At 41.5% G+C, this 8763-nt stretch overlaps 1 protein-coding gene and 1 long non-coding RNA gene across 2 annotated transcripts in view; one reads left to right on the plus strand and one right to left on the minus strand.

Annotated features, from left to right (window-relative positions):
• The window catches only part of LOC140502803 (uncharacterized), a 47272-nt gene that overhangs the window by 17517 nt on the left and 20992 nt on the right, over window positions 1–8763 (plus strand). The window lies entirely within an intron of this gene.
• LOC140502808 (uncharacterized) lies at window positions 815–8756 on the minus strand. Its single transcript, XR_011966573.1, has 2 exons — window positions 6328–8756; window positions 815–3302 (listed from the first exon to the last, which is right to left on the minus strand). It is a non-coding gene; the product is annotated as an uncharacterized lncRNA (long non-coding RNA).

Genomic DNA, 8763 nt, shown 5'->3' on the forward strand with positions numbered 1-8763 from the left:
CTTCCTTTTTAAAGTAGAGGACACTTCAGTGAATGAGCATGTAATGGGAAGATGAGTAGAGTAGTCCCAACTAAGGGCAACCTAAAGAGATCCCAGTAACAGGTGGAGCTGAGCATTAAATGAAGCTACCAGGGTTTGAAAAAGTGAAGGGAAGCATGCATTTCGAGATGTATAAATTTTTTTACTTTTCTATGCTTGATACAAGGGAGGGTTTTATGGTAGAGGATAGACAGTCATAGTTGAAATACAAACACAGGGGAATTCAACATTTTAAATAATTTCTCCTTTTTGTTATTATGTACTTGGCAAACATCAAAAACATGAACATTTCCCTAGACCAGAAATTCTTAATCTTTTTTATGTTATAGATTCCTTTGGCAGCCTAGTCAATTCCATCCAATTCTTAGGATGTTTATTTTTTTAATTCATAATCAAAATGTTAAATTTTAGAAATTGTAAAAAATAAAAGATGTAATTTCCCTCGATTGCCTGAAATCTACCCCTGGACTTCAGGTTAAGAATACCTGCCCTGCACAAAGAACGGAAAAAGGGATGAACACGAACAGTAAACCTCTATTATTAATAGACTGGGATTTTTGTGTGTTTATTCAGAATTTTACATGATAATTTCAACACTGCCCTGCTAGTCTCTGATCCACTGTAAACTATCATCTGTTCTGCCTTTTTTTTTTTTTTTTTTGTATCCACAAGCACTTAACACAGTGTCTGGTACCTCATGTTAAATAAATGGTTACTGACTTTTAGTGGAATGCAGAGTGTGTAAATAGACTGTGGAGGCTTTTAAATCCCAAGGTGAGGAGTTGGTATTTTTTTATTCTTGGGAGATATACATAGCCACTGGGTTTTTTGAGCAGAAGGGTGACATGTACAGAGCTTTTTTGTAGGAAGGTTATTTTTATTTTTTAAAATTGAATTATTTTACTTGTTTTCAGTGTTCGACAATCACTTCCATATATCTTAGATTTTTTTCCATTCCCTCCCTCCCCATTCCCTCCCTGAGACAGTATACAACGTACATGTACATTCCTATTAAATGCATGTTGCATAGAAGAATTAAAATGAATGGGGGAAACCATAAAACAAAACAGAACATAACAATACAAAAGAAAATGATCTGTTTCTGTCTGTGATTCAATTCCATAGTTCTTTCTCTGGATATGGAAAGTGTTTTGACTCAAGAGTCCATTGGAAATTTTTAATTTCCATGTATTCCATGCATTTCAATGAAGTACTAAGTCTACCAGAAAAATTCCTTGCACACTGTGGTCATTGCTGTTTACAAAGTTCTCCTGGTTCTGCTCCTTTCACTCAGCATAAGTTCATATAAATCTTTCCAGGCTTCTCTGAAATCTTCCTGTTCACTGATTCTCATAGCACAATGGTATTCCATTACATTCATATACCACAACTTGTTCTGCCATTCCCCAATTGATGGACTTCCCCTTGATTTCCAGTTTTTGGCCACCACAGACAGAGCTGCTATAAATATTTTTGTACATGTGGGACCCTTTCCCATTTCTATGATCTCTTTGGGAGAAAGTTTCCAGCAAGAGAGAGTTATTCATAATGTCTAACACAGCACAGAAATCAAGTAAGATGAGGAATGAAAAAAGATCATTAGCCTTGGTCAGCTGGTTGTTGGCCTTTGTTCTTGAAGAGGAGTAAAATGACATCACTATGCTAGAGTCAGGTTTCGGTGTCTCCGACTGTGGCTGATCAGACCAATACAAGCTTAGAATGCACTACCACAGGTTGGGCACAAATAGTCTGTGTGAACATTTGGGGTGGATACTCTAAATTTGCGCATCCATTTCCTTTGAGCTTTTTCAATTCTGCTTTGCTCATAGAACACAACACCTTCTCTAATAAGGGCATGTCATACTGGGTAATCCTGTGCCGGTGTCTCCCATATCAGGCAGTCAATCCAAAGCTCTTCAGAGATCTTGAGAGTGTCCTTGTATTGCTTCTTCTGATTGCCATGTGAATGCTTGTCCTGTGTGAGTTCTCCATAAAAGTCTTTTTGGCAAGTGTACATTGTGCATTCAAACAACATGGCCAGCCCATCGAAGTTGTGTTCTCTGAAGCAGAGTTTGAATGCTTGACAGTTCAAGTAAGAATCTCAGTGTCTGGTATCTTATCCTGCCAGGTGATCTTCAGAATCTTCCTAAGACAATTCAAATGAAAGTGATTCAGTTTCCTGGCATGTCACTGGTATACTGTTCAGGTTTCACAGGCATACAATAATGAAATCAGCACAAAGGTTCAGTTTGATAGTCAGTCTAATAATATCTCTTCTCTGGAGTCTCCCATACACTGAGTCAGCTCTGGCAATGCATGCGTCAACTTCATTATCAATGTGTATGTCCCTAGAAAGTTCACTACCAAGGTAACTAAACTTATCCGCAGCATTCAAAACCTCTCCATTTGCTGTAACTGATGGTTCCACATATGAACAGTGTGGTCGTGGCTGATGGAGTACCTGTGTTTTCTTGGTGTTAATTATTAGGGCACAGGCAGCAGAGAATTGAGCCATACCTTGCTGCATCTCAGCTTCAGAGGCCGCATTGAGTGCACAATCATCCCAAAACAGAAAATCATATACCAATATTCCCTCCACTTTGGTTTTGGCTTGGCTCTATGCTTTTCAAATTCAAGAATTTACCATCAATGTGGTAGGTGACCTTGATGCCGTGTTCATCCTCATTGAAAGCATTTGAAAACATGGCTGAAAACATGCTAAAAAAAAGCATACACTGTCCATCTCTATAAAGGTAAAGGAAATAGATTGCCCTGTAACAATCATGGGTATGTGCATGGGGAGGTCTCTCTTTTAATCATGGATGGCAAGATTCTTGCCAGAGTCCTCCTTAATAGACTGATCCTTCATCTGGAAGATGGTCATCTACCTGAGAGTCAGTGTGGCTTCAGAAAGGGCCAAGGAACAGTTGATATGGTATTTGCTGCCCAACAGCTCCAGAAGAAATGGCAGGAGTAGAACAGAGGTCTGTACACAATGTTTGTAGATCTGACCAAGGTCTTTGGCACTGTTAGTCATGAGGGCTTATGGAAAATTATGTTAAAATCTGGTTGCCTGGAGAAGTTCATCAGCATTGTATGTCAGTTTTATGATGGCATGTTTACCCCGGTTCTGGATAATGGATAATACTCTTGTGCCTTTCTAGTCACCAATGGAGTGAAACAAGGCTGTGTGTTTGCTCTTGGTAAGACATAACTGGAAACTTTTGAGTGAGCCTTATTGAGTAGTGAGGCCTGAAACCAAACTGCAAAGGGTTGTGAAGTGAGAAGAAAGAGAATTCACAGCTTTTCTGTATATTCATTCTGCTGTGCAATGGATGGACACAGAACATTAGCCTGAGGGGACAGTTGGTTTTAGAGTTTTTTTTTAAAGGCAGAGATAAAATGTAGGTAGCAGGGAAGGAGCCAATAGATTTATAGAGGTTGAAGATTAGTGTGGAAATGCCTGGAGGAGGTTAATTTAGTAGAAAAGCCTGGAGCAGCCAGGATCAAGAGAACACAGGAGAAATGCCTCCTGGGCCACCCCCTTCATCTGTATAGAGGAGAGCTTGATAAATTATGTAAAGGAGCTGTGAGATGCAGAGAGAGAGGTAGGGGGTTAAATGGATTAGGCAGGGGTGACCTGATCAGACCTGTGCTTTAGGAAAATCTTAAGGGAGGATGGATTAGAATGGGGACTAGGGAGAGACCCGAGGTGGGCAGAGCCACCAGTGGTGATTGCCATAGTGCAGGCATGGTGATGAGGATAGTGTCATCATATTTGAGAAATGCTGCAAAGGTGCAGTGGATGGGCCTTCCTTGGCAACAGTTTGAATATGGGGGATAAGAAACAGTGAGGAGACAAGATTAACAAATATAAGAACCATTTAAGCCAGAGTTCACCTCCTTTATAGGAAGTTGAAACTCAGAAAAACCCTTTTTCCCAGTGGCTAGTCAAATCCTATTAATCCTGAAATCCACAATGCCACACTTATTCCATGTGACTTAGTCTCTTCATTTACTAAGAAAACTGGGAAAAGTCTCAGATACTGCCTGAACTGGCTTACTCAAAAGTCGGAGGACTACCCACCACACTCATTCCTTTCAAAAGAAATAGTCTTCCTCTTCTTCAAGACTATTTCTTCTCTGTCCTCTTAATTCTATTCCCTCCTGCTGACTCCAGGACATCACTCTTGCAGTGATGCATTTTTACTTAATTCCTCTAAATTGAGTCAATCTCACTGGCCTACAGTTAAACTGTCCAAGTCAAGAAAAGTTTTTCCTAACTATTTATGTAAATGTAGGAGACAGAGCCAAGATGGTGGAGTAAAGGCAGAGACTTGCCTGAGTTTTCCCCATAAACTCCTCCAAATACCTTTAAAAAAATAACTCTAAACAAATTCTAGAGCAGCGAAAACCACAAAAAGATGGAGTGAAACAAATTTCCAGCCCAGGACAACTTGAATGGTTGGCAGGAAAGGTCTGTGGCACCAAGGTGTATTAGGAGTGCAGTCCAATGTAGAAGAGGCCCCAGCAAACTCAGAATGGGCCTTGGAGCGAGCCAATCACTGGCAGCAGTGGCGATTTCAGACCTCTCAGCCCACAGATGCCAAAGACAACTTAGAAGGTCAACAGGAAAGGTCTGTTGCACCTGGGTGAGAGTAAAGCACAGTCCAGCACAGGCTGCCCCAGCATAGCCCTGGTCCAAGCAAACCAGGAGCAGGCCTGGGGACTGATTGAATCAGCAGTGGCAGCAGCTGCCTCCAGAGCTCAACGCACAGATGGTAAACAGGGTGGGGAGTGTCAAACAACTGGTCAGAAGCATATTACAGGAGTCTTTTTGCTAGCACTGAGGCAGGACCCTGTTACTACACTTGGTTCTAGGTCACAGTCTTGGCTGGTGGTCCTGAGTGGCAGTCCCAGCACTAGCATAGCAGAGCTTGTGGCAGCAGTGGAGCAGGGACTCTCCTCACAGTGACAGAACAGAAGAGTGCTTGTGGTCCTTCAAAGATCAGAGCAGGCTAGGAGAGTAGTAAACACCTCTCCTTAGATCATACCACCTTGGGAGAACTGAAAACTTACAGATCCCTAGAAGCATCTCTGAAAACAGCTACACAAAACCCCTGAAGTTTAGGACAATGCACCCTCCACCCTGGAAGCAGAGCCATACTCTAACAAAGAGTTAAAAGTCAACTAATAGGCTGGGGAAAGGAGCAAACAACGGAAAAATACTCTGACTACAGAACGTTACTGTTGTGACTATTAAAACACACACTCAGGAGAAAACAACCAAGTCAAAGCTCCCACATCCAAAGCCTCCAAGGAAAATATGAATAGGTTTCAGGCCATGGAAGAGTTCAAAAAGGATTCTGAAAATCAAGTAAGAGAAGTAGAGGAAAAACTGGGAAAAGAAATGAGAGTGATGCAATAATGAAAAACAAGGCAACAGCCTGGTAAAGAAGACACAAAAAAATGCTGAAGAAAATAATACCTTAAAAACCAGACTTGGCTAAATGGTAAAAGAGATCCAAAAAGCCAATGAGGAGAATTAATACCTTAAAAAGCAGAATTGGGCAAATGCAAAAGGAGATCCAAAAGCTTACTGAAGAAAATAATTCTTTAAAACTAGAATGGAGCAAATGGAAGCGAATAAATTCATGGGAAATCAAGAAACAATCAAACAAAACCAAAAAAAAATGAAAATAAAAAAGGAGACAATATGTAAACCTAAGAAATCATGCTGGGCACGTCATGAAGTAGACAGACAATGTGAAGATGGATAGATCAGACTCAATCAAAGAGATCCCCATAGCAGGGGGCCATGCAGTTGCGCAGTGAAGGAAGCTAAAAGTCTGAGGTGGAGGTGAGAGGAAAAGTGCGTCTGAGGATTTGTTTTGCTTGAATATATTTGATACATGGGCAGTAACGGTGACGAGGTGCGAGGGGAGTACATTAGAGAATCGATTAGGAATAAAAGGACTGGCTTCCAGAGGTGAGGAATCAGCTATTAGATAATAAATTTATTGTGGACTTAGCACAGATGCTTGATTCTCTAACTCCGTGGGACCCTAGATGAGGCACTGGAGGGGACTTCAGAGCCAAACTAACCCAACCTCCTCATAAAAAAGATGAGGAAACTGAGGTCCAACAAGGTGATGGGACGGAAAATGTCAGAGATGAGAACTCTGAGCCCAGAGCCAGTGATCTTTCCCCTGTACCAAACTGCCTCTTCCATTAGCATCTTATACTCAATATATCTAAAAGGGAATTCATCTTTCCTCTTAAACTTACCTTTTCCCAAACTTTCCTAATTCTCTTGTGAATAGCACCTTCTCCTTTTTTTCCAGGCTCTAAAGTTTACTTTGAGGTATCCTGGACTTTTCCCCCACTTCTGTGTCCATTTGGTGGGTGAGTCTTTTTGATTCTACTGGCAGAGCTCACATCCATCTCTTTCCCCCTCATATGGCAACCACATTCATTCAAGCCCTTGTCATATCTTATGTGAAGTTCTGCAATAGTCTTCTAATTAGACTCTCAGCTTCCAGCCTCTGCCTCTTTCATGGGATGACCAAAATAAGCTGACTAGGGCTTCTGTCCAATTCTCCTACTCAAGTTGGCCTCTCATTATTTGTAAAATAGCAATTCCGTGCCTAGGAATTTAAAGTCTTGTTTAATGGTAGGTTCCAGCCTACCATTCCTAACATTTCACATTACTCTTCTGCAAACATTTTACATTTCACCAAACTGTCCTATTTGCTTACCCTAAATTCAATATAACATCTTCAATCTCTGGGCTATTGCTCATGCTGGCCACCACGCACAAAAACCTCTTCCTCTATAAATTCCATTTCTTAGAAGCTACGGCTTCTAAGGTTCAAGTAACATGCAATCTCCAAGGTGAAGTCCTTTTTGCTCTTGCCATTTAGAAATACTTTATTCCTTTTCAAATATCTCGTTTGTTTATTGTTTTAAATGTTTGGTTCCCTTGCCACTGGGAAAATGTGCAGGTACTGTTCTATTTCTGTCCGTATTTCCAGCAGTGAAACCTGGTACATGGCACATTCAGGATGCTTACTGAAGTTTTTTCTTTGAGTTAAGAGGATCCATTGAAAATAGAAGCCTGGAACCCTGATGCAGGCAATCAGAACAAGAGGTTGGAGGACAGAGTCCAGTAGGCAGTTTATGTCATTGTGTCATGGCACACAGAAGGTGCCTGATAAATATTTATTGACCAATTAACTGTTCAAAGATAACAATTTAGTTACTTTTCTAGAATAACTTTCCAAGGTAGCTGAATGAAATCACAGCTCCACAAACAGTGGCTGTCCTTCATCTTTTCCAACACTGGCCATTTTCTTTTCTCATCTTTGGTAATTTGATGGGATATGAATAGAAACTTTAGAGTTTTTTAAATTTGCATTATTTTAATGAGTGATTGAAGGCATTTTTAAATGCAGTTGTTGGTCATCTTTCTTCTGGAAACTCTTCATATCCTTTATCTGTTGGATAATAACTCTTAGTCTTACTTATGGTGAGGGTGCCTACTCCTGACCAAGGCCTGTCCATCCCATCTCCTCCAACAGGTTGCCATCTTCTGGTATCCCTGTCCATTCACGTTTCTATCTCTCCCTTGCTACTGGCTTATTTGCTGCTACCTACAAATGTGCCCGATGCCTCTCCTATTCTCCCTTGTGTCTTCCATCCCTGCTATCATCTTGTATCTCTTTGGCCCTTTATCGCTAAACTCCAGGAAAAGGCCATTTATAATTGATGCCTCTGCTTTCTCTCCTTTCACTCTCTTAACCTCTTACAATCTGGCTTCTGACCTTATCATTTCACTGAAACTGGTCTCTCTGAAGTTACTAATGATCTCTAAGTGGCCAAGTCTAAGGACCTTTTCTCAGTCCTTATACTCCTAGGCTTCTCTGCAGGCTTTGACATTCTTGATCAGTCTCTTTGATGTTCTCTTCTCTCTAGGTTTTGGGGACATCATTTTCTCCTTCCTATCTGATAACTCCTTCTGTGCCTCCTCTTGTAGATCAGCCTCCTGATCATGCCTTCTAATCATAGGTGTCCCATGACATTTCCAGGCCCTTTTGTCTCCCCCCTCAGTATACTACTTTCCTTGTGAGCTCATCAGCTCCCATGATTTTCATTACCATCTCTATGCTGATGACTCTCAAATCCACCTAGTCTACTACAAGCTTTCTGCTGACCTCCAATTTCATATCTCCAATTGCCTTTCAGACATCTAGAAATAGATGTTCTGTAGATATCTGAAACTCAATATATCCAAAACAGAACATAGCATCTTTTCTCCTAAGAGCCCTTGCCCCCACCCCTACCTTCCCTATTACCGTGGAGGGCAACGCCATCCTCCCACTGTCCTGGGCTCACAACCTAGGAGTCATCCTGGATTCCACAATCTCTCTCACCCCTCATATCCAAGATGATGCCAACGCCTGTAGATTTCATCTCTATAACATCGCCTGAGGGAATGCACCCTCACCTGTCTTCTGATACGGTGCAAAACACCCTAGTGTTTTGACCCTAGAGGTCGGCCTAGGCCTTGCTGACCCCATCCCTGGTCTATGGTGGGTCTCCCTGCCTCACCTCTCTCCCCACTACAGTCTATAAGTGGTTTTCCTGAAGTGCAAGTCAGATCACGTGACCCCCCAACCCTCTCCCAATCAATAAACTCCTGGGGCTTCCTATGGCCTCCAAGAA

The sequence above is a fragment of the Notamacropus eugenii genome, chromosome 4 (assembly GCF_028372415.1).
Source record: "Notamacropus eugenii isolate mMacEug1 chromosome 4, mMacEug1.pri_v2, whole genome shotgun sequence".
In the NCBI taxonomy this organism is placed as follows: domain Eukaryota; kingdom Metazoa; phylum Chordata; class Mammalia; order Diprotodontia; family Macropodidae; genus Notamacropus; species Notamacropus eugenii.